Below are 26,976 nucleotides of genomic sequence, written 5' to 3'. Positions count from 1 at the left end.
GCTTTATCTTCCAGGCTATTGTAGGCACAGAGTTATTGAATTCACCACAGATGCCAGTGGACAAATTCAAAAAGTAGCCGGCACTCATTCAACTGCAGCAGGGGATGTCATCCCACTCCTCGAGAAGTGGGCCATGGGAACCTCACAAGGCTTAACAAGACCAAGCACAAGGTGCTGCACCTGGGTCAGGGCAACCCCGGTATCAGTCCAGGCTGGGGGCGAACAGGATGAGAGCAGCCCTAGGGAGAAGGACTTGGGGGTGCTGGTGGGTGAGAGGCTGGAGCTGCCCCAGCCATGTGCTCTGGCACCAGAACCCCCGTGTGCTGGGCTCATCCCACAGCCTGGGCAGCAGGGCAGAGGGGGATTCTGCCCCTCTGCCCCCTCAGGTGACACCTCACCTGCAGAGCTGCCTCCAGCCCTGGGGTCCCAGCACAGGGAGGACATGGAGCTGCTGGAGTGAGCCCAGAGGAGGCACCAAGAGGATCAGAGGGATGAGCAGCTCTGCTACAAGGAAAGGCTGGGAGAGTTGGGATTGTTCAGCCTGGAGAAGAGAAGGCTTCACGGTGACCTAATTGTGACCTTCCAGTGCTGGAAGGGAGCCCCCAAAAAGGCTCTTTTACAAAGGCATGTAGCGACAAGACAAGGGGGGAATGGCTTCAAACTGACAGAGAGTAGGTTTAGATCAGATATTAGGAAGAAATTCTTCCCTGGGAGGGTGGGGAGGCCCTGGCACAGGTTGCCCAGAAAAGTTGTGGATGCCCCATCCCTGGAAGTGTTCAAGGCCACAATGGATGGAGCTCAGAGCATCCTGGGATAGTGGAAGGTGTCCCTGCCCACGGCAAGGGAGTTGGAACTGGATGATCTCTAAGGTCCCTTCCAACCCAAACCATTGGGCACTTAGTGCCATGGTCTGGTAACCACAGTTGGTGTTGGATCAAGGGTTGGACTTCATGACCTCAGAGGTCTTTTCCAACCCAGTTGATTCCATGATTCTGTGATTCTGAAGATGTTCTGGGAGACCTTGTAGCACACTGGTTCTGCCTTACCTCTGGGTTCAACCCTGAACAGAGATATTCTGTTCAAAAGTTCAAAACTGTGACAATGTGGTCCTAGGAGATACCTGAACTTTACAGATAAAGTACTTCCAAAGTTTTGAAAGAAGTTCATCTGCATGGGCAGAGAGAGATAGAAGGTTAAGCCTCCATTAAGAGCAGATGGTAAGAGCTCTCTTGCTCCCTGTCTCTCAATCTCCATTGACAAAAATGGATATTAATATTGCCTAATTCACAGAGAAGAGTGAAGTGATCCAGGATTATTACAGCTATGAACTGCTATATAAGCATAACAAATGGCTATATATTCCCACCAATTCATCACACACTTACAGCTGGATAAAATATTCTTTGTTACATACTTTTAGCTAAATTAGTGCTAACTATAGCTTTCAGGCAAAGTCATAAGTACTTTGGTTGGATTTCTTCAAAAGAATAGTCACAGAGGAAAGAATTTGTACTTATTCATGCAAATTAAAGGTATTTCAAATGTTGCTTTAGTTGAAATTATACCTCTTCAACAAATAGAATGTAAATATTTCCATTAAATGCTTTTAAAAAGTAGATTCTTTGAGGTTTTTTTTTTGCCACATCAATATTTATGTATTTCTGATTGAATAAATCTATTTCCTGGGTCCAAATACTTGTAGAGTATCCTAAATGTTCTAAATAAAAATCAACCACGTTTGAGAATAGCTTGTATATGTAAGGAACAGCGTTCTATAGGTTGAATAACTACAGTTTATAATTGAAAACTCATCTTTTTCTAGAAGCATAGCTGTCATCAGCAGACATCTTGAGCACTTAAAAAGAACATCTCCCAGTTTTTCCTGAGGCTTCTTCAGGAGCACAGAGATGGTATTGCTTCTGAAATCTGTACATCAGTGCTTCTGCCATTCTGCTGTCTATCTTGTATGTACCTGCTCTACACATCTGGTCTGGGCTGCTGGATTGCTATTCATCCTTTTATACTGCTGGGAGGTGTCCCTGGGGAATGATATCTCTACAGCTACCGTACAACTCGAGGTTACAATCTCAGTAACACCTTCTGCTGTAATTATGTTTAGACCGGTGCTTTAAAACTATCCATTTCATTAATTCTCAATTTGGAGCCTGAAGCAAGGAGCTGAACATCTTACTACACACAGAATGTCTGAGAGAACAGATTTGAAAGTCCCAGATGGATTTCTTCAAATAACAAAAAAGAGCAGAAACAACAACAACAACAACAAAACCTTCCAAAGGTGCTTTTCTCAAATATAAGGTGTCAGCCTCTAAGCATAAAGATGCATTAATTTTTAAGTACTCCTCATTACACATAAATGTCCTAAACCTCTGAATGTTTGGTCCATTCTCTCCTTAAAGGCCCCAGAAGGGAGAGAGGGACAACATTTATTAACTTCCTAATGTGAAGTTAATAAATCTAGATTCTAGCAAGAAAGATTTGATGCTTCAAAAAAGATGTCCTTTCACTCTTGATGAGATCAATTTATCTGGAATAGACAAAGTAATTTAGAGGACACAGAAAAGTTATCACATGAAGTTATTAAGGAAAATTTAAATCAGAGCTTTGATTATAAGTCCAATAGACAGCAGAAAGTGCAGGTTTTAGAAACTTTACAAGAAGTGCCATTTAGGCCTATCATTCTTACTGCTGAAATATTCCTTTGAAAGAACCTCCCTTTAATCCATGTTAATCCATAAATTGCTTTCATGACCAGCACTTACCTAAAACGTGACCAGAATTCTTGGGACTATGGAGATAGGTATAAAGCAACAAAAACATCTATTACACTTGCTTTGAAGTTGCAAAGTTCAGACTCACTCAGAACAGTTTAATTAAAAGCAATTACTTCATATTAAGCCTTTGCACCAAAAAGGGTGTGATTTTCATCCCATGGATTGCTCTTAACCTGGAAAGTTTCTCACTGATTGAGGCACTGTGGGTTCTGAGTCAATCCTCTGCAAGATTTGGCAAATGGGCTGCCAAAACACTACTGTGCTGCTGCTGTATAGCACCATCCATCATTGTACAGGTAATCCCAACAGTTCTGAACCTGTCAAGTCTCAAAAGCTTCCCCTTATAGTTTCTTTGCAGGGATGTCCTAGACTAAAAGAAAAGGAGAAAACCAATAAATTAATCTGAACCTGTTCCTTCTGCTCCCTGTAATATTTCCTAATTCAGCCTTACGTTAATGTTTGTCTCAAAGCTTAATAAGCAGAGCTGAACATACAGCACGAAATTGTGTAAAGGCAGATAAACTTAGAAAATCACTGTAAAACTCCTGAGAACCCTTTAACACTGACAGCAGAGAAATCTGTGGGTTTGCCCCAGTTCTGGTGGGGCTAACACATGTTCTTGTTCATGCCTCCTCCATTCACCTCATCCTCCACAGGGTCTTCCAGCACTGTCTGCACTTCTGCCTCTGCTCCATGCTCTGCCTCACCCACTGACCAGTCTTCCCCAGGGCCCCACACGGTTCCTGTTTCCATCTCTGTGTCCCATCTGCCATCTGGGTCTGCCCTTCCTCACACCATGACTTCAGCCTGAGTCTCCAATCTGGGCAGCTCCAACCTACTCCAGCCTCACCAGATTGCAGTTCTCACATCACCTCCTTCATCCTTCCCTCCTCTGTCTCCTTTCAGCCCTGATTGTGCCTGGGCTCACGTCTGTAAGGACAGGAAGAGCAGCTCTGTTTTCGCTTTAAGGTCCATTCTAATCCAAGCCCTAGTCCAAGGAAAATGTGCTGGGAGAGCTCAGCTCAGTCCCTGCAGCCCTGGGGTGGTGCTTTCTAGCCAGCTGTAGAATCCTCAGAACATTTGTCAAACAAGTATAATAAGCCTTGTGCATCATATGGTTCTGCCAAAGCTGAGGAAACTTTCATGCAAATTGCAGCAAGAACATTTCCTGCATTCCCATCAAATTTAATCCCTTCTCATAGGAGGACACAGTTTATTAATGAAACATCTGCAAGTATTTTTAACCAAGACAAAAATGAGTGCCATTCATTCTTTGGAACAGCTGAATCTCTCCCATTGAAAACTTTAACACACTTTTTTTTTGGTTGTCAAACACACAGGAAAGAGGCACAGTTGGACTGAAGTTAATTCCATCAGAAGCTCAGTTAATTTTTTTATATAAAGTTCGGAAGAAGTACTCTCCAAGATCTATCTGAACTCTGGCATCAAACCATTTGTCCCAAAGGTTCAAAAAAAAAAAAAAAAAGAAAAAGGAAACAATATTTTTTCTAACAGAATAAGAAGAAACTTTCTATGTCCCATTAGAACTATGTACTAGCACAGGCCTTTATCGCTACAGTAATGAGTAAAGAAAATGATATATATTTAACTCCACTATCATTAAAGATTTAAGATTATTGCAATAATTTTCTACTTCTCTTTTGCTTTATTGAGCTTAGTCAAACTGATATATTGCTGTGTACTTCATTCCTGCTGATGGATGGTATGAATTATGTAGACAATGCTGATGTCCAACTAATAAGAGGAACCACAGAAAAGAGAAGATAAGCAGTTGTAGATGATGAAGTACTGATTAATAGATTACCCCCCTTCTGACAAGTCCAAACCCATATTTTAAACTGCCAACGGCATTGCAACTGAATGAACAAGTATTTCTGGAATCCAGAAAATGTTGAGGAGCTGACCTTTCTCAAAATTAATCCCTAACAGCTTCTTTCAAGATTTATTTATTTCTCTTAGCTTCGGACGAAATCAGTAACGGTGTGACCCGAGCTCCATGATTTCTAGTGGTGAATGTATAAAGTACTTTCTGGCCTAGAGTTTGATACTCTTGATACTCTTGCCTTGGTTTTCACACGTGCCCTTCAGGCAGTACTGCTGACTCTACTGACATTCATTAAGTCTGGGTTCAGAAAGGAGGTGATGTCATGGGGCAAAACCTTTGAATCAACATTGGTTTGTATCAGCAGTAACAGCAAGTGAAAGCTGGTCCTAACCTGCGGCTTGGGGGAAACGGGATAGCAGACCTAGAGCTCCAGCTGGGCTTAGGAAGAAAGCAGGAAAAGAATGTTTTGAAGGATGACAGTAGCTCCTGAGGAACGAAACTCACTGATGAAATTCCACAGAACACACTGACCAGCACAGCTCCCCCAGTGAAGGGACACAAGGGGAGTTCATCTCCAGAGAGGCCTGAACTTATGGGGGAGGCAGAAGAATAAACTGCAATTTCCCAGATTCACTTGGCACCAAAACATCTGCCCAGAGGTATTATAGGGTTCAACAGCCTATACAACAGCATAGAAAAATGCCTGGTCTTCCCTCACCCAATTTCTGCTATAGACAGTGCAGAATTCATCTTCAGTCCCCTCCACAGACTTGCTGTGTGAATGTCATTTATAACTTCTCATGAAGAGAAAGAAATCAAACCCCCCAAGAAATGTGCCAGGTTGAAGTACTACAGAGTAAGGGACAGGGTCAGATGAGTTATCTGCCTTTTCCAGTAAGATGAGAGAACGCTGTGTCAATTATAAAATATTCACATGGATAAACTTCTGTCTATCAGAGTGATAAGTATTTTTTCAAAATTAGTTTATGATTCCTGGATAGGCAGTGTGCTACCTAGTGGGGAACCCCTCTAGTAACAGGTCACCAGTCTGATGTCACCCCATTCACTATTACCCTCTGTGCTTGACCCATGAGCCAATTGCTGACCCACCACATGGTGTATTTATCCAGTTGTGGGATGGACACTTTGTCTAGAAGGATCCTGGGAGAGACAGTATCAAAAGCTTTACTAAAATCTCAAAAGATTACATCAACTGGCTGCCCTTGATCAACTAAGAGGGTTACCTTGTCATAAAAGGAAATCAAAATTAGATCACCAATCTCTAAGCAACTTTCCTTCAGTTATGCTTAGGGATAGGGAAGACAGCAGGAAAACTGGGTCACCAAAGACACAGAAAGAGGGAGCACTATAACTAATATATACACTTACAAAGCCCTTGCATGGGAACACCAAGTCTAGTACAGCTTATTTCTGTAATTTAACTCATGTGAGCTGGTGCTGAGCTTGAACTCTGACAGTATTATTAAAGCAGAAAATTCCCAGCACTTCCTTGCCACCATCCAAGTGCAGGAGAAATTACATAGTTGTCTGCAGCCCAGACCTAAGGCACCCCAAAGGGATCTTCCCTGACCTTGGGTACACGTCTGAAAAACCAGACATGTGCCCAGGAGGGATCCAGAGCCGCCTCCTACAAGTCAGTGTTGCATCTGCTCCAAACTAGTTTCAAATACCCATGTGGTGTTTGACTGGGTACACTCTCAGTCTCACTAATAATTATTATGAGGCCAAGCAGGACTGGCATTTTAATCACAAGGGAGCTTAAACACTCACATGTGCTAAACACCTGAGAATTTTAAAAGACTGTGAGCACGAGCGAGGATAAATCAACATTCCCAATTTGCTAGCTCCAACATTTTGAAGTGAAAAACACTTTTCCCCACAGACAGTAAACCACAAGTACATTTATTTGTACTAATTTACCAGACGTTTATTTTGGCACTGTTAAAGCAACGATGTCAAGTTTCCACCTTATCTTTAAGCTATATACAAAGAGACTTTCTCATAAAAATAATGTGCTATTTAATCAACACACACACACACAAGCTGTTAAGTGTAACAAAGCCTAACTTCTCCTGGAAAATGTGCGACTTTTACAAGTCCCCACAGTACAGTCTCACACAAGATCAACAGCATGTTTTGGGGAACAAGAATAATGTAGTGATGATCAGAGAGTGCACGAGCCCAGCTACACAGACACATGCACACTCCTTAGCAGAAGGACCAGGTGCTCTTTGATGCTGGAAATCTCCTCACTGTACAGCAAGATATAAAGGAAGAATTGCCTGCTCCTCACTCCCTTTAAATATTTGCTGGTGTAAATTTCAAGAGAATAAATATTTTTTTTTTCAAGAGTAGCTGATAATATCAGCTGTAAATTGCATGAAAACATTTTTATTAACAGTGGGTGGACAATAAATACTGTTAGGAATTACTCTGGTCTCTGCAAGACAACCTGAGACGTTTTGAAGTTCTATCTTTCTGAAAATGCCAAGATATTTCAACATTATGGGCTAAGAGTCATAAAAAATAGGTTTCTTATTGAAATTGGTTTTGAAATATATGTCTGAAAAACTTAACATTTAGCCTACAGAAAATATTTAGGACAGTTTATAATTGAATTTATATAGATGTAAAATTCCATTTTTGATGTAATACATCCAAAAATTGTCATCTAACAGTACCGCTTATACTATACTGTGAAAAGCAGTATAGCAAATATTTCTCATGAAAATTTACTTCCTCAAAAGCAAACAAAAGAACTACACCTCTAACCTGTACCACCTTTAGAATTGCAGCACTGGAAACACAAAGCCTCAAGAATGGCCTTCATTTTATCAAATATCTTGAAAAGAAAACTTTATATTAAAAAAAAAAAAAGAAATCCCCCCCCCCCAAATCCAACTCCATACTCAAAGAGTCCAGAGAATTTCAGCTAATTTCAGTTTTTAGTGGGCAAATTAAACCCATTTGGAAAAAACCTCAGTCAGATCATATGCTCATGGATACAATACATTACAAAGCACATCCAAAACCATCTGAAAACACCTTACACTAAAGCCAATGCAATTAGCTGAGGCCCCAGGTAAAAGATAAACTGCACTAATAAAAGCCCATGTGCCAGAGTCTGCTGGTCAGTACCTCTGTGTTATATGAAGCCTTTGGGGCATGCTGAGAGAGGGACCATTCTGATTTATTAATTAATCTCATCCAGGAATGGTTTCTATTCACTTTGCATTTTAAAACTGGACCTCAAGTCTGCTAAATACTGTAACCAAGTAATGCATGGAGCTCTCAACTGCTAAAGGCTGCTCCCAGGACATCAAACTGCTTCCTTGGGCAGGAGGATACTGTGTGGTTAACCACAGACAATGACATTATGCCTTCCAGCAGGGAAGTCTCCATCTGTATCCCTGTAGGACTGACCCCCCTTCTCTTGCAGAAGTCCAGAAAGCACCCTAAAGGGAAGTTCAGGAGGCAAAAGGGATGCACTTCAAGACAGCATGAACAGCAAAATGTGTATGATCCTGTAGCTTTTTGTAGGCACAGAATCATATAATCATAGAATGGTTTGGGTTGGAAGGGACCTTAGAGACACTTATTGGAAGAGACACTTATTTCCAACCACTCTGCCATGGGCACCTTCCACTAGTCCTAGACTGGGCTGCTCCAAGCCCCATCCAATGTGGCCTTGAACACTTCCAGGGATGGGGCATCCACAGCTTCTCTGGGCAACCTGTGCCAGGGCCTCCCCACTCTCCCAGGGAAGAATTTCTTCCTAATATCTAATCTAAACCTACTCTCAGTCTGAAGCCATTCCCCCTTATCCTGTCACTACATGCTCCTGTGAATAGCCTCTTTCAGTAAATAATCTCACAGTCTCACAGGCATCATGTTATACTATCACTAAAGAAACTATCTCTTGTACATGAGAATATTTACAGACACCCTCACCTAAACCATTCCCTCTCTGCCCAGCCTGTTTTCATACTGCTGGCAAGGCACAGCCTGCAGCTCATGAGTCCAGAACAGAGGGATCTCTTTGTAGAAGGAGCTGGTGGGACCTCAAACAGTAAATATTTCAGTTTGACTCTTTCAGAAAACTTGATGAAGCCCATTATCTGATTTCCCAGCACCCAGTCTTTAGCTGGCACACTTTTACATTGGTAAGCTTTTCGTATCAGAGACATAAGTCTTTGTTAGACTCAGAGTACTCTAATTTTCAAATGCTTTAAATGTAGGGAAATTCTATTGTGAGCTGATAAACTGTAGTTATACTGAACAGCATTCCTCAGGAAAGTGCAGCTGTTTTAATACAGTCTGAAGCCAGAAATTTTAAAAATTGTTTCATTTAAAGGAACTAGTGATGGAATTATGTACATCAGGCACATGGAAGTCCTATTCCTTGAGCATTGCTGGGGGTCCAATAATAAGAGACTGCATCCTAATTCTCACCACTGGACTCTCCTTCTTTCCATGTTTCAATATTCTGAAGTCACCAGACTCGCATGAAAATCAGCTGTTAGAGAGAACCTTGCATGATTTTTTTTCCTTTCTTGCTTCCTTTATTGTCAAATCAAGATTATTTTCCTTTTTCAATTTAGTATATGGTATTGCCTGATAGAAGAGACTAACAAAAAGTCTAATGTACCCTTCATTCATAGGAATAAGACTAATAATTAGCAAAGCCAAGATTAAGTTGAATGTCATTTTAGTAGCTCCTACAGTATTTTACTAGCACTTTAATCGTGATGATGTTACTGAAAATAGTTTAATGAGAATTTTGAGGTAGTAGAGAAGTGATTAAGCAGATGTCCCTGATATTAAAACTGACCCTTTTTGTACAAGGAAGTGTTCGGATCAAGCACTGTGGATTTACTTGTGCAATTTCAGAGAGAACCCTCCTCTCTGCTGGAGAATCAGAGGCATCTTTTTCCCTTTCTATCACTGACTGCAGAGAATCTTAGATAAGCAAGGGACACAGGCATCGGCTCTTCCCGTAAAAGCACAGCAGGAATCACCACGATGATTGGCAGATACATTTTGCAGACTGTGTGTGTTAACGGGAGGCAAACGAGTGCCCACGGCTGCTCCTTTGCTTTGCACACTAAGCAATCTGGAAAGGGCAGGAACAGGGCTGTCCCCTGTGCCCCCAGTCACTGCACATAAAAGGAAGGCAGTCAGGATTTCCACTGGCATCTGATTGTCTCCTACATGACACTTGAGAGAACAGTCACAGCACAGAAATGGCTGAAAACCTGCAGAAACCTTCTGTCCTTGCTGTTTTGGTTTTCCCCACTCAGTTATTTTACCAAGAAGCCTGGAAGTACCTGCAAATCAGCTGCCTGGGTCCCCAGCAAGTGTTTCTGAAATGAGGTCTATCAATCTTTCCACAAACATTTCTCACAATAAATCTTGCAGCAGTGAAGTAAAATAAATGGTATCTCTAACAGCAAACACTCACAGAGGTCTGAAGCAATCTCTCAACATTTATTTCTGGAGATGCACTTGAGATGTAAGGGACAAATGAAAAATTTTAGTCTGACATTAATTACGATTTTACGCCAATAAAAGTTTTCACAGTACATTTCTGGATAAAAACAGCAAATATTGTTGAAAACTGCTGTAATTACACCAAGTCCACCATTATATCTGCTCTCCCAGGAGAGGCTGGGACAGAATTAAGACCTGAGAACAAATTTTAGTCTGTGTCTCTCTAGAGGTGTCACTGCCTACAGAGCACTGGCTCCTGACCCAACCCTTCAGCTGGGATGAGACTGGAGGGGAGTGACAGGGATGGACTCACAGGGTGGCACAAGATTAAGTATTATCTAGGGTTTCAAAGTATCTTGTTGAAGGGCCTGTTCTAGGAATGGAAACAGTGGTTCTCTCTGCTTCCCTTTTATATTAACCTGGTCTACTGTTCTACTCGTGCATAAAACAATCTTACTGTGCAGTCCTGATTCTGACCTGTAGATTAACCAAAAATGTATGGTATGGCAGGAAAATTGGCTACATGTCCACAAATCTTATTTCTAACCCATAAAGCAGTCATTTATACTGTATTCTCACTTCCTTTAAGTTTACCGTCACCATTCACCTTTAATAGTGAACACGGTTCTCACATCTGTAAAAGATTATCTCAGTAACAGATATCATTGAGCAGAAAACATTACTCAGAGGTACAGAATTACATGTAGAAAGAGATTAATTAGTGGAATTTCTCAGTTTAGAAAAGATATGATCGAAGAAAAGTCAGATATATCGTGGAGAAGGGGGCCATCAAAACAAGGTAATGGGTTTAAATATATATGCATACAGCAATAAGGAAAATATACACATCCACACTGTAGAACTTACTGCTATACAAAAAAAAAAAAAGCTCAGTAGGATTATTCTTGCCTTTTTACATTGTTTTCTTTTAACTTGGACACAACGAGCCAAGTTCTGTAAAAATAACTACAGCGATACACTACAGTTTCATGATATTGCAATAGTACAACTTTAAGTTTCTAAATGGAAAAAAACGGGAATAAGGATTTTATTTATTTCACAGTAACCATAGACTGCTGAAGTGGTTCTTTACTGAAGAATTCAATCAGGTAGATATGAGCAAGTTATTTGCTAAATATACTTACAAAAAGTAAAAAATGACTGCTCTAGCTTTTTGCTTTAATCAACAAGCATTTTCAAAATAGATGTTAGACCTAAGTTTGTAATCAGCTTTAGGAAAAAATTATGTAACTAGTGACTAACAATCTAGAGGAGAACACTACAAATGAGCTTCTCATCTCCTTGGGGAATTGCACTTTGGTCCCATCCTCAACAGAAACAAATCAAGGTCCCAGAAAGACTTTCTTGCATGGCAGCTGAAAACAAACTGCTACTGGAAAAGAACAGTAATAATCCAATAGTGACTCCTTTGTTCAGAAATCCCAATAACCAGAAAAACTCTTTGAAATGATCAATTCCATTAAAAGCTTTAATGAGATTACCAAATTTAATTACTCTTCTGTGCTGCATTAATTTATAAAGGGTGGGTCCTCAATCTGAACATTTAATAGTTTCCAGAAATAGCAAATCCCATTTGAAAAGAAGCAGAATGATTTCTTTTTTTTCTTTTTAATTGAAATAATCTAGCACCATTATAAGCCCTTTGGGCAAGATTTCTAGGAGTACTATAGTGCCTAAAAGGTTGATATTTCCTAGGTATCTATTTTAATTGTCATATGCTCAAAGGCCTTTTAAATGTTCCCCCTCTGCATATTAACACAAAAAAATATTGAACAAGGTTACATTTAGGCTGTTTCGGTTCTTTAAATGTGATTTTACAAATTATACCACTAGAAAAGATAAGTGGAAGTAATTTTTAATACACAGCAAGATGCATTTCTAACTAGATTAAGCAGCTGTTAACATTATTTTTCTGCACAGCAAGAACAAACGTCTACAATATCTAGACCTTAAAGGAAGAGGCAATCCCATTTGGTGCACATTGTATACATTTGATTTTATTCCCCAATAACATTCAGAGGGAAATAAAGAAGAATTAGATATGGAAATTAATTTGCAGCAGTACTTCAGACAAGCACATTTGCAAAAGCATAAGATTGTTGAAGACATTAGGAAGAAGTCTGTAAGAAGCAAGAAAAAAAGGATAACACTCAACTTCAACATTCAACTCTGATGCCAACTTCTTGCCATATGAAAGTGTCAAACTGGTACAAAAAAAATTAACATTCAACAACAAACCCGTCAGATATATGTGACAGGGAATAGGAAGGTAGGCACTGACAGAAGTTGAAGGTCTGCTGCTGAAATGGAAAACTATGTCTTTCTTGGGATTTCTCCCATACCTTCTGTGCTTAATTTTCCAACAAAAGAGCATCATTTCGCTGAAATGCTGAGTCTTAAAGCAAAAGGCAGCAGTTCCAGGAAACCCACAGCAATGACAGCAATGAAACAGTAGTCAAAGTAAGGCTGAAATACAACAACAAAAGGTGTACATGAGACATTTAGGAAGCTACTCAACAGCAGCTACATCCTGTAGGGCTCAATCCTAACTAGCATGATTCTACCAAGTTAAAAGCAATAAAACAACCACATATAAAAATTCAGGCAACAAGATTTGATGGTAACAAAATATATTACATTAGCTAATGCATGAAACCTCCAAAGACTTTAGGGAACAAGCCTGTTTCTGTAGAGCTTTCTGAGTGTTTGCCCTCTGTAGCACTAATAGCTTTATAATTCTGTATGTGGCTAAAACAATCTACAGACAAGAATTCTGCAAAGTGTGATCACTGCTCTTTACTAGACTAGCATGTTCTGCAGGACAGGGCAGGGACATGGACATGCCCCAGGACTGCCCTGAGGGGCACACAAAGCCTTGCAGGTAGAGTTTCTCCACTGCAGTATCTTGAGCAACTGCAGTTGCTCAACTGCCTTAACGCCTTCTAAAAACCCCCTCTAGCCAACAGATGGCTTGCTCATAAAACTGAGTATGGGAATCACAGATTGGGAGCTTTCCCCTTGCCAAAAGGATCTTTCTCCATGAGGTATTCTGGAAAGGCACTTGCATAATGGTAATTTCAGAAACTTAACTATAAACAGCTAGAAAGAGTTTCAAATACAACACCTAATTAGAACAATACTGAAGGCATGTCCCTGCATAATAGGATTCAGCCAGCTTCAGATCACTGCTGGAAGTCTGTTATTTCTGCAGTACAGTATGGGCTAGTTTGAGTATAACAGTTAATTATACAGTTGAGCTTAATTAAATTGTTTTGTTTGTAGTACAAGGATCTCTGCATTTTTATAGGTCTAAGTTTGCTTCCCACAAGCACTGCTCCTTTAACCTGAGTCCCAGGATGGGCAGTACTTGCCACATTCCAACCAAGAACACAATAATCCAGAATCAGTCTTATAAAACAGTAAATCCTGCTGCAAGACATTAAGGTACATCTGCCCAGCTGAAATCCTCTTACAGCAAGACATTCATTACTGCAAGGAAAAAGTGCTTAGCAGAAACAAGATCAAGGCCTGGTGATCTTACAAAAGTACAAATGCACAGATGAAACTTGTGGTAAGAAGGTAATGTATACTATGTTCTCTGACTTACAACTTTAAAAACAGTTGCCATATAGTAGTTAGAAAGAATGATTCTTTTAAAACTGGACAAGGAAGATGTCTCCCCAAACCAGACAATTCTTAAGCATCCCAAAGAAATTCCTGAATGGACGATTAATTTAATTAGGTTAAAAAATAATTACTACAAACAGAAATGTAGTATTCTTTCTGTAACCAAGAACTGCCTAAAGATCTTTTGCTTCTAGCAACAAAAAGACAATTTCTTCAAGAAGCCCCCATGTAGTTTGTTGCCATCCAGTCTGTAGAGACCAACAAGCAGGTTCACCCCTCCCTCCCCAGCTCTCACTGTGGCAGGAGCAGCCAAATGCTGAGGTCTCATTATTTTGAAGTCTTCATTACTTTTAAAACCTATGCCATCAAATCCAGGCTCCAAAATATTATGAAACATAAATAATCAAAGCTAAATGTCAGCTGTCAACATAACAAACACTGCATGAGGCTCATTTACTGGAGAATGGAATTGAAAAGTTGATTCATAAGCTACCTTTCCACTTCCATGACCATGAACCAGCACACTGCAACGAGGACCATGCTGAACCTTGACATGAGATGGAGACCAGGAAACAAAGGGCAGTAGTGGACTGTTTGTGCCAGTCTGGCAGCTTCTTTCCCCAGCAGCATTGTTGAAACCAGAGCCCAGCAAAATTGCCAACAAAAACTGTGAAGACCTGCAGTTTCCCCCAACTCTTCCCCCATTTTCTGGGCTCAGGGCAGACCTCCCAGCTGCTGGCATGAAAAAGCAGTTCTGCTGCATGTCACTTCATAGTTTGGCACAAAATGAAAGATAATATGGTTTAAAAGAAGTTTTGCAGTCTCTTTTTCAAGATAACATGAAAACAAACAAGAAAAAGGAAAACAAAAGGGTAGAAAATCCTGAAAAGAACAAAGAAATCTGTGTTTCTTTCCTTATCGCTGTATCACACTCCCACCCAAAATCAGAGATGGTTTCCTTTGCTCACAAAAACATTTGTAGCTTTACTTTCACTCAACAGCCCTCTATTCCATCTGGCAACAGGCTGGGTCACTATATTGAAATGATATCCTCTGTGCTGCTAAATATTCCTGCTGATAGAGCACCCTTTGGAGAGCTGCCAGCACGTTTAATTGCAAATGGAGAAAGCGTTGGCCAAATGATTCCTTTATTTCCAAAAGCACAGATGAGGGTCAGCTTAGGAAATTTCTTTAGGTTGCAAGAGATTAACCCTGAGCGTGATTTTGAGTATCTCCTGTTTCAGCTGGCTGTCCACGTTCAGCTCAAGTGAAACAGAGGCAATGGAGAACCAACAGTGCTTCAAGTTCAACTGTGTGAAATCAGCGACAACAGACCTGACAAATTTATTTCCTTTAAATTTTCCCTTCACCTCTGCCTATAATGATGATTGGAGTAAAACAATTCTCCACAGATAAATTATGGGAAGCACCATCGTGTCCTGACCTGATTCCCTTGCAGCCTCTCGGGTAAGTGCCTGTCTGCCCTGGCAATGGGCTGCCTCATCAGCAGAGCTGTACAGGAGCCAGGAGGTGAGGCAACAGCCTTCTCTTGCCATCCCTTGACATGGAATTAGAGAATTTACTTTTTCTACTACAGAGTTTTTTTTTTAATCCCCATTTAGATATTCTGCCTTTCTCTCCAGCCCAGAAAAGAAAAATCAAAGATTATGAGTGTGCTTGCTTTTGGCTCTCTAGCAATAACACCTTGACAGATTTAAAAGAAATAAAAATAATTTTTGGAAAGTGACATCACTAACATACCCTGCCTGGGTAGCAGTGCTGGGGCCCTTGCACACACCCTGCAAATCAAGTCCAAATTTAGATGCACTGCTGCAAGAAAGAAGGTTTGAGCTGTACCTTCCAAAATAATCCAGAAGAACAGGGCATCACCACTGACAAATGAAATTATGTTGCTCAACACAAGTACAGCACAACATATTTCTGATAACTAAATAATTTTTATTACAGAGTAGACAGTGGGGACATTAAAGGAAAATGTGTATTTCACTAATTATTGAGGACTGACACTCATCAGCAATTTTATCTTTGATCAGGTCACATTAAATAACAATAAAAAAGGCTCTCATTTCTTCACTCCTTCCAGCAGTCCTATGTAAGAGGTTTTTTATTGCATAGGATAAGAGAGATTTTATAAGAGAGTCTTTCTGTATGCACATGCTATTTTGTTTTCTTAATGCGTACAATTGATTTTTTCAAGTTATGTTTAAACTAAAACTATGCCTTCATATTTATCTGCATGAAAGATTATAGTCAAATTTTTTTTAAATTCTTGACCAGAATCCACAGAGAATAAGGGCCTCAAATTACACTGGTAACACAGGACAGAAATCTGCCAGTAAAATACTTGTAATCCTCACATGACAACTTCTTAGGAAGTTTGAGACTTATTCAGATCTCCAGTTTCTTACTTGGACTACTTGCTGAAAGAGTTTTGATTGTTTGTGGGTTTTGCTTGTTTGTTTTTTCCTAAAAGATTTCCCTGTGTTCACATCAGAGCCAATGCAATTAAATACTTTTCCCTCAACTACAAAATGCTATTAGCAAAACCAGAACTTTCTTACAGCAACTCCCCATCCTCAGGAAAAGGCTGTTGTCAGAAATCAATTGCAAGGTCAGGAAGGGAATTGCTAGTCAAGAAATATGAAGCAAGGATATCAGTTCAGATGTTGCACATCCTGGGGAAGTGTCCCGGTCACTAAATCCATGTCATCCCATCAGTCTCTGCTCCCACAGTATGTAAATCATCCAACACTCCACTGCCTTGGAGTTACTCTTTTGGAATCTTCCTCACTTTTCACAAAAATATTTTCAAATGCTCTATTTGTTGCAGTTCAAAGATCCCAAACCTTATTACTTATTACAAGTCTTATTGCTTGTTACAGTTCTTGTTCCCTGGATGACCACCCTTCAATTACTCTACAGTCTACATCTGAGAATTTTCACCTCAAAATTCACTCCCTGACCGTCACACTAAATACTTCTGAACCCAGCTGAGTTATTAGAGACACACAGAAAGCCTATTAAGTTATAAACATCAGCTGCAAAATAAGGAATGATCGAACAGGATCATCTCTCTCTTCAGGAGAAAGCATTTCATGCAGACTTTTCTAGCTAAGCTGGGTTGTGTAAGGGCCAGAAACCTGGACTGCATGTGGAGACTGAGCACAGCCTCCAGCAAGAATGCTGCTTTTGGCAACCTGGGTGGGGATTTCTGCCTGTGTGGGTGTGTTGGGAATATCCAGCTCAATGCTGTGCCATGTGCACATCTCTGATGAAAATTTTCCAACAGCACAAGGACCAAATATGAATGTTGTTTCAGAAAAATGACTGAAAGACAGTGCTGGTTTTTTTCCATAACAACTATTCATAAGAGTTGCACCTTGCTGACCCACTTTCATCTGAAATCTAAGATCATTAGGGATTTGAAGCTCTCTTAACAGCCCAAAGAAAGTCAGAGATTGAAACGATTTGTACATTTGTTTAGCCATAATATTTTTACTCATATTTCATTGCTACTTATTCCCTGCAACTTCAGCTGAGTAAATCAGAACTTAGCCCCCTCAGGAATTTCTGTTCCTCTGTTTCACCATCACTAAATAAATTTTACTGTTTGCTGTTATTAAACATCCAGAAAGTGAACTGTGGAGCCACAGATACTCCTCCAAGGTATTCTGTACCATAAAAAGATATATAGTGCACAGAAAATCCTTCAAATTTAAAAAGTGGACTATAAATTAAGGCTTTTATTCTTCCCACTATCAGATACAGAGCATCACCAAGCTGGCCAGGCCCCAATGAGACACAGTCCATAGTTATTTTACATAGAACTAAGTGAAAATTTTCCATAGATTTAGCTTCTAGCATATCAAGTAGTCATTTTTATCCCAGGAAGAAAGAGCATTAAAATACCTCCAAGGCTGCACAATAATAATAAAGAAATATTTATTTCTATAAACTCTACTTACAACCTTCATTTTTCCATAGATTTTGCTTTATAATTATACTGCAACATCTGTAAATTTGTATTATATTTGTACTATTCTGTCAGTTTGCATACCTTTAGATACTGTCTTATCTGTTTAAATAAACAAACTCTTAATTTTGTAACCACCTATTGTGGAGTGCAAGAATGAAAACATTTATATAAAGGTAGTTAACAATCACAGTAGTTTTGTCCCCCTCCCAAGATATTATGTTGACCATTTTTTTCTTGTATTTGATGCCTTGTTCGACTACCAAGACAAAAAGAAGGGGGGGAAAAAATCACCCCTGAATTACACTACAGATTATCATTAGAACATTTTCAATGCATAGGACAGTAGCAGCAATTTTGCTCAGATGTACTGAACCATGGATCTACCAGACATTATAATCTCTTAGTGGTCAATGTTTGTTGCTTTCAATTCAAATGATTTCTTTCACAGCTAGCAATAAAGTTACACACTGTATTAATTTTCACTGGGTCAAAATTAGAAACCACCAAAGAGAAAAGTTTGTGACTCCTTTTACCAATCTTTCTGCTATTTCAAGTTCCTAAGGTAGAAGCTGAGGAAATACGAGGAAGATGGCATAGAAGGATGTCATTTCTGAAATTATTTTAGAGCCAATTCAAAAGGAAGAGAGAATTAGGCACCTGCAGAGATGGAGGCACTGGTATATTTGGAGCAGAAGCACATGAAAAGTGCACAGAGGTCTCAAAAATTTCACATTCTTCATCTTTTACAGAGGAGAGAGGTGGAATTGTACCCTATTTTAATCCCTCACTCTGAAATGCCAGTGGCCTTAAAATGATCTTTATCTTACTGCTTGTAAGATTTTTGCCCAGAAAGTGAAGAGAGATGGTCATATATTGAGAAATTATCTCCCCGTTGAATGGTCAATCACATCTGTGGTGTTGATTAAGGACTGCTGGCAAACATTAGGCATTTTTGGCTTGTTATTAGGCATCCTTTCATCTGTATGTGTTGGAAATACACTTGCACTGTTGTTTGTGCCTGGAGCATGAATAATGGATCCTGTTTTACTGCTGTCATCTGTGTGGTTCATTATGAGATGTTTACGCAGTGTACAAATTCTTTCTTTTTTCTTACATCAAGCCTGATCCTGCATTTTCTCCTCAGGTAGGAGATCCTTACTGGTACGAGGAATGCAGGCTGCTCAATCATGTTTTCCTTTTCAGAGGATTAAACATGGCTCATCCTGGTTACATCTGAGGCAAATCCAAATGTTCATTTATGAATCATTTTTCAGGGTTGCATGCAAAGCATTCGATATTTATTAACAACGACATGATAGTTATTGCACTGGTGGACTCTGACCCTGGAAAATCTCCACCATGATAGCCATCTTAATTGATTTTCAGGCATGGGCCTTCACATACTGCCTGTATTTAAAATGGAAAGCTTGGTCCCTGTGCCACTGTCATTTACATTGGGAAGCCCATTATCCCTCAATAACCAAGTTTGACAGCGCTCTGGATGAACACCTGTATTCCATTTAGAAGAGTCCACTTCATTTTCATAATGCATTAGCAGAGTCATGGATCTCTGAGCACTCATTTGGAGGTCCTTAGTGATGCAGATTTGTTTATTAAAAGGAAGAAGCTGGACTTGTAAAAGTTGGGACCTCTAAGTCTTGAGACCTGCAGCAAAGCTCAGGTTCTAAGATTATGAAGGAAATCTTATTAGAGCAAGTTCTTCTGTGAAGAAGAAAAGAACTGTTTTTGTGATCTGCTTTTATCTACAACAAAGATCCACTGGCTATGGCATTTTACTTCCATAACAGTGTATTGTTAATGGAGCTAAGAGGGCTCTGTACACTAGAAGAAATATTCAACAGCTAATTATTGTATTTTTTGAGCAATTGGAAAAGAGATGGGCTTTCATGTAGTTCCTCAGTCACTTCCTCGTGTCAAAATTAAATAGAATAAATAACATATCAATGCAAAAAAAGGTGATACAAGATTTGGACCTCTTTTCTGAATCCAACTCTGCCATGACCTGCATTTAACATATTTTTCCTACTTTTCCTTAACCCCACATAACTGAGCTTTTGAACTGTTCATTGCTCCCCCTCTTCACTATATCAGACTGCCCCTAGCCCAGCAGGGATGTGGTATTGCACATGAAAGAGCACATCACACTACCCTACACAACCTCCAGGGTCCAGCAGGGATTGCAGGTGAGAGGGGCTGGGAGGCAGGACCAGATCATGAGCCCACGTGCAAGCAGCAGGTACTCACTGAAGCATCCCCGTAAGTAATTCCTTAGATTACAAACCACTTTGGTTTCAGAAACAGTTCATAACACTATCCAGCATATAGTACAGAGAACATTAAAAATTAATATCAATAATAAATTGACTAAGAATGTTTTCATAATATGTAGCAGAAAAAGGAATTGCCTGATGCAGATAAAACCGAGATAGGTTTAATAACACCATTAAAATAAGCTACATAGTGCCAAACTCCTAAAGCACAGATATTTCTTCATGCCAACAAGGAATTACTGATAAAGAGTAACAAACTAAACACAAAGCCTGACAGTGGTTGCAACCTCTATGCCTGCAAAATGTAAAACATCAGCCTCCTTATAGCTGAATGGTACCAGCAGGGTCACTTACCCAGTCTGTTCTGGCTAATTACATTTCCTAGGGCAAGAATAACTTCTAAAAGAATATGATGAGCACAGCTTACTACTGGGATCATGGTTTATATGCAAGTATTAGAAGAATCTCAACTGTGATTCAAAGCATCTCAAGGAATGCACAGAATTTTGAAAAGGAGACAGGCTGAGACCTGTGGGATTCCTGAAGGGTACCACTACGGAATATACATTTAAAACAGGGAGTAATGGGTAACCACACATCAGGTATATATTTCTTGTGTATGTAGTGCTAAGATGAAATAAAACTATCTTTGTAAAGAGGACTTCTCCCACATTACAAAGATGGTCACATAGGCCATTAGTTTCTTGAAGAAGCATGATGAAAAGTGTTGCTCTTTTCACTTGTACTTACTGGATTTAGAAGCACAAGAGGGGTCAGGTATATGGCTTAGGTAAGAATAGACCTTCTTTAAAAGGCCCCTGTATGACCATATAACCTGTTTCACTTTTCTATTTTAATGATTTTCGTTTCAATGAATATGCATATAGGTGCTTTAGTGATGAGGAGAGGAAAGCAATACTGTATTTCTGTACGAAATATTTTTCCTGAACACACAGAGTTTTTTCTGCACTGCCTGTACAATGGCTAATCCTATCTGAAGGAAGGAGGGAAGGAGTTAATGAACTTCTTAATATAATAAACAGAAAAAATAGGAAGAATTAATAAAGTATTAGTATTGTTCAACACTGCTATTATTAAAGATCTTCTTGTAAATCCTGCACAAGAGTAGAGTCATAAACATCTACTATTTTCCATGGTGCAATTTTTAAACTACATTGCTATTCCCTGGAACAATCACCTCTAGCTGCTGCTTACATGGTTAAGCAATTCATTATATGCTGCTAAAACACTGCACAGCCTCCATCAACTAAATGTGTGGCAGCTTCCCTGCACCTGATACACAGAGGTCCCCACTCACTTTGCACTGAAGTTACACGTTAACTGACAAGTGAGAGAGGTGTAAGATTTAAAATCTGGGTTTTGTTTTCCCACAAGGTATTAAAGACAACTTTGTGCAGCAAACCTCAGCATTCAGTCACTTGTGGAAGGAACCTACAGCTGCCTCGATGTTTTGGTCAGCAGAACATCGATGCCTCAAAGTTCTCCCTTTGGGGCCGGGGAACCCAAGGCTGAGAACATTTTACTGCACCCCTGAATCTTGCAGCTTTTTGCAAGCTGCAATAGGGCACAAGCTGTTTTATTTTCCAGTATTGTATTTCAGTTCATAGTTTTGACGAGCTGTTGGATCACTGAAGAGTGAGGTCCTGTGGTGCAGCTCAGAGAACATCCCTGTTACTCTGCTTGCAATTATCTCTGGACATCACAGCCTTCTGCTCTGAGGAGCCACTGTGGGCTGAGGTCTGTCGGTTTTCCTGATATTACCACACTCTTCAAGGGGCCGATAACTTTGCTATTGGAAATTGCACACGGCTAAAGCTCAAAATATAAATTGTCATTCCTCCACTCTTTTAAATAAAGCAAGCTCCCAACCAAAATGACAGATTCTGTTCCAGTTTGACAGCACATCTGTATTTTAAGTGTTTTTTAGGTACCTTCAGGCACTTTTTCGCCCTCTCCATAATAGACAAAAATTTCCCTCTAGGTGCCATGTCTGCCTCTCTGACCCACACCATTCCGAACATTTGAAGGCAGTTCAAAGATTATTTCTTCAATTTAGAGGCCTACACAACCACTGCAACTTCTGCTTCAGGTCAAATATACTTTCTTGAAAGTCTATTTTTGTGCAGTTTGACAACATGTAGAAGAATTGGCTTCTCTTACATTCCCCACCAAAAAAAAACAAAACAAAAAACAAACCAAAAACAAACAAACAAACAAAAAACCAAACCAAAACAAAAAAACACAACAAACAAACAACGGAAAGGAAGTGAGCTCTACATAATTTTGAAGTATTTCTTCTCCATCTCTTTCTCTAGAGAAACTTTTGGATACTTTTTTCACTCCTTTTTTCAGCCATGTTTCTATACAGCCCTCTGGGCAGATGTTTCACAAACAAGTAGGAGCCAAGAGGCTTTTACTGAGTTCCTCTGACTGTTAAAAGGTCCTAAGGTCCTAAGTAACAAGTCAAAAAACCCCAACAAATACACCAGACAAAAAATCCTGCCCTTTGTGTAGTATCAATTCCTGTGGTTTCTTAAAATGTCTTCATAAGAAAAAAAAGCTTCATTAGCATTGGAGACCAATTAAAAAAAACCTTATTCAGTTCTCAAGTCCAAGGGAGTAGAGTGGCTGATATTTCAAAAGAGAAAAGGTGCCACTGAGAGAAAAGTTACAGAGGTTACCAGATTAAACTTTTTTAGTTTTGCAAGAAATCTCTGATAAGTCTCTCCTCAAGCAGTAAATAAACACAAAAAGTTCTGATAAGTTATTGAATCTTAGATTTTTTGTTTCTTTATGAAGTTCAACATTTTTCTTCAAGAGGTTCAACCTTTGTTTTCAATGTGCATCTGAACAAGATAAGAGCAGGTACTGGTCAGCATTTTCTCAAAGACCTCATAAGTGCTTAATAAAAGATGACCCATTTTGTTGTTTATTGTGAAATTATTATATTTTCAAATCAATGTTTAAAAATTCATTTTTAAGCAAATAATTTAGAATATTTTTTCTACTATAAATACCAGTTTCAAAATATGTTTGTAGGAGGCTGATTTAGCAAAAATGTCTTTTTCTTTTAAAATCAATTTCCTTTTCTTTTTAAAATTATTCTAAGATAAGTGTTACTGACCTCAAAATCAACATCACAGTTAAGATTTCAAACTGTAACCCATGATTGGAAAGATCTGCCTTCCTTAGGGATTTGATACTTTTCAATGAGTGGCTCCTGAGTAAAATAGGGAAAAAAACCAGCACAGAAACTGGTATTTTATTCTAACTCCTACATAATTAGATCTCTACAGTTTTATTCGCAAAATGTCTTGCAGAAAGAAAAGAAAGGGCACTGAACGAAGTTACCAGTCATACAAAAATTACTTAACATCAAAACATCAGTGACTTAATTCAATTTAAAGCATTATTGCTTGAGTCTCTTTGATACACTCCAGTATGTAATACTACTCATAATTTTCTAAGTTTTATCTGTAAAGAGTGCTCTGGGACTGAAGTCAAGATGCTTACACAGTGCCTACTGCAGGCTAAATGCTCTTCCCATTCCTATTTGCATAACAAGAGAAAAGAAGAAAATCTGATTTAAGCAGGTAGAAAGCAACATAAAACTTCTGTCTGTGCATATAATGAGAATACAGGTTATATTCACTCACGTTCACAGCTTAAAGAACAGAATAAACCCCAATAGAAACACCTTCAAAACAATTCTGAAGTCCTCATTCTCCCCATTCCTTTCTTCAATTTTGATTAACACAAACATTTACATAAAAAATAGTATGCTGTTTAGATGTTTTTGTAGTCCATATACTCCTTCTGAAGTTACAACCTTATGCAATATGCTAATTTACACAGCGACCACTTAACAAACACAAACGGTATAAATATTATGCTGAGGATCAACTGAACTACAAAGAAACAAAAGATCCCGCTTTTGTGCAAATTTGGCTAGTACTAAAACAAACAAACAAAGTGAGAGGATACAGAATTTATGCTGTTAAGCACTGAACAGATACTGAATTTTCCTAAATGCTTTTGCTTTAGAAAATGCTGACTTGTCAGGAACTATGAGTGCATTGATTTCACAGATCTAGGATAAAACCTTAGAAGTCAGAGACCTTCTCCTTTCCCTTCCTTCCCCAGCCCCCCCCACTTCCTGATCCCATTTATCTTCACCCATTCCCCAAATCCAGCAATCAAAACTGAATCACCCACGGCCCTACAAGAAAGTCTTCACCATTGTACCAACTCTCTGTTTATAATCTCTTTGCTCCAAATCAGGGAAAGTCATCCACTAACTTAGTTCTGGAAACTCTCAATCTGTTTTTCTCAAAATATAAACAGGAAAAAGATTACTTTTAAAATAAAAAAACTTGAAAAGAGTTTGCTAATGACAGTTTTCAAGGATTCCAGTAACTGATAAACCAAGCAAGATTTTGCAGCACTCCTTGGAAGCAGAGACAGCTGTAACAGCTTTTGTTCTGAGTTCAGATTCAGGAAGAAATTTGACACAAATAATACCACTTCAGGCTCTGGTTTATGTTTCTTTTGGTTTCAGTGACAGGAACTTAAACAAGACAGATCTGAATCCTCAAGTAATTAATTCTAATCAGCCACCTGCCTCCTCTGTCTGTTTAGATATCCCATATACAGAAGTGGTTACTGAAATAGCCACTCAAGGAAGCACAGTTATCCCCAGACTGTGTCCAGCCACACACTTTGCTCACACAGAGCTTGCAAGACTTAAAACTGATAGAGAAGGAAAAGAAATTAATTTCAGTACCATTAGGGGACATGCCTACAGCTCATCAGCGCATTGTTTAAAATCAGGAGTCATAAAAGCTGGCACACTGATGAAGTTCTCCTGTGGTTTTGTTACTTGAGATAGATTGAATTTTATTATGCCCAAGAAACAGGCTTCTCCCTGGGAGATGGCATCCACTGCACAGCACTACTCTTCAAAAGCCCTGGGCAGCTCCCATGCAAGAGAGGAGTTTCCAGTATGTCCAAACAGAAGCCTGCAGCAGGCACTGCTGATGCTGAGCTCTCCTTGCATTCCTCCTCTCAGCAGGGACAGCACCCAGGCAATAACATGATAGCAGCTGGAAGACCAAAACCAGCCCTGCTGTGGTGTTAGTTGTTGAAGAGAGGCTTTCCCCTAGGAGGCAGTTTTCACAGTGCTCAATGACTTACATTATAAAAAGGAACAGAACTGAGTTAAGAAACTGTCCCCAGGTCTGCCATTTTCCCTTTTCTGAAAGTGAAAAGAAATTACAAGATAGGTAGCTTCAAATGAAAACAGGCTGCAAAACATAAACACACCCTAACATTTTCCTGCTGCTGCTTCTCCTCAGTCAAAAATATTCAAACCAATCAACACTATACTTCTAGCACGTTGCAAACATAAATCAATGCTAAGACATATGGGGTTTGTTATCAGACATGCTATTTTACTAAGAAATACATAAATTCAATTAATTCTAAGATTCTACTGTTTTTGTCAGGTTACCTGTTGCCCTTTCCAGTCCCTCCTAAGCCATTTTGCTGAGGTTTATGGAGGACAAGGAGTCTGGGCAGCTCACAGGCTGACGGATGACACTGAAAGACAGGGAAAAGGAAATCTAAAGGGATTTGCACACAGGCAGAATCAGCTTCCTCCAGCTACAGAAAGCAGAAGAGATAGAGGGGTTCCACAAAGGAAAACCATGAAAAGTAGTTTGGCACTTTCCTCCTGTCTGGGAGTAGACAGGCAATAAGTCACTTCCTTGTGCTTTAACACCAGGCAGCAGCAGCCTGAGTCTGGACATCCAGGGTGTTCAGAATCCACTCCAGCTGCTGACAACTCAGCCAGTGAAATCAGATTACTTCCAGGCATGGAGATATCCATGCTGCTGGCACAGCACACACCTGGACCCAGTCCTGGGGACAGCAACTGCTGCCCGTGCACAGTACCATTTGTGTGAGAACATCCCTGAGAGACAGAGCTCGCCAGAACGGAGGTGAAGTGTGAGGAGTGACACAGCCAGTGTGAGTTTTCTCTAACAGTGAAACATTCAAATACTGTCACATAAGAAATCAATAAAGCAACAATCAAAGGAACATCCCCAAACCAAAAAGAAATCAGCAAAAGCAGAGCAGGTCTGTCGGTTCACTGGTCACTGCTGTGCCACTGGTTATCAACTCTGGAATGACACTCAGGAGTCAGTAAGAGTTCTGTAGTTAAGGAAAGATTCCCCTGTCACTGAAAGAATTGGGATAAAGGAGTTGATCTCTTCATTCAGATTTTAAGTACTTTTTGACCTTACTTCCAATTCTTTCATAAAGGAACTTTTAGAACTGGTTTCTACATCTGCTACTGCAGCTCTTTCCCAATCTCACACCCTTCTCATCCCAAATTTAAGTAGTACCTCTTCTGGATTCAGTATAAGCTATTACTGAGCCTAAACATGGTTCTGATCTCTACTCATTCACCTTACTCATTCACCAAATTCTCCTGTGGCTTCCCAAGATCATCTGACAGTCCAGCCTCTGACACAAACAACTTTCCAGACTAATCACATCTCCACTGTGTCTAACTTCTATAACACCACCTCTGAGAGAGTATCTCTGCTTTTTTTGCTAACAAAATGCTTGTGATGCTCTCATTTCATATCTCAAATACTGCAGGATGTTATTCCCCAAGAAACACAATGTGACATGATTTTAAATGCAGAATTTGAAAAAAAAAAAAAGAGGCCCTCAAAACATTTTATCACTAACTGACTCACTATCATTAACATCCTTGCCCTGTTCTTCATCACAGTTCTTTTATTCCCCTGTCTTCCCCTGACACACAGCCCTGCACCACCCTAAGCCTCTTGGGCTGTCCCT

The 26,976-nt window shown here is 39.6% G+C and overlaps 1 protein-coding gene across 1 annotated transcript in view; it reads right to left on the bottom strand.

Annotated features, from left to right (window-relative positions):
* Nucleotides 1–21,574, bottom strand: part of VSTM2B (V-set and transmembrane domain containing 2B) — a 141,442-nt gene extending 119,868 nt beyond the window's left edge. Inside the window, exon 1 of the mRNA XM_032701390.1 lies at nucleotides 21,509–21,574. The gene's annotated coding sequence lies outside the window, so the exon portion shown is untranslated. The remainder of the gene's footprint in view (nucleotides 1–21,508) is intronic.
* Between the last annotated feature and the right edge of the window lie 5,402 nt (nucleotides 21,575–26,976).

This window comes from Chiroxiphia lanceolata, chromosome 13 (assembly GCF_009829145.1).
Source record: "Chiroxiphia lanceolata isolate bChiLan1 chromosome 13, bChiLan1.pri, whole genome shotgun sequence".
Lineage (NCBI taxonomy): Eukaryota > Metazoa > Chordata > Aves > Passeriformes > Pipridae > Chiroxiphia > Chiroxiphia lanceolata.
The sequence above is the reverse complement of the archived record's forward strand: the minus strand, read 5'-3'. Positions and strand labels throughout refer to the sequence as shown.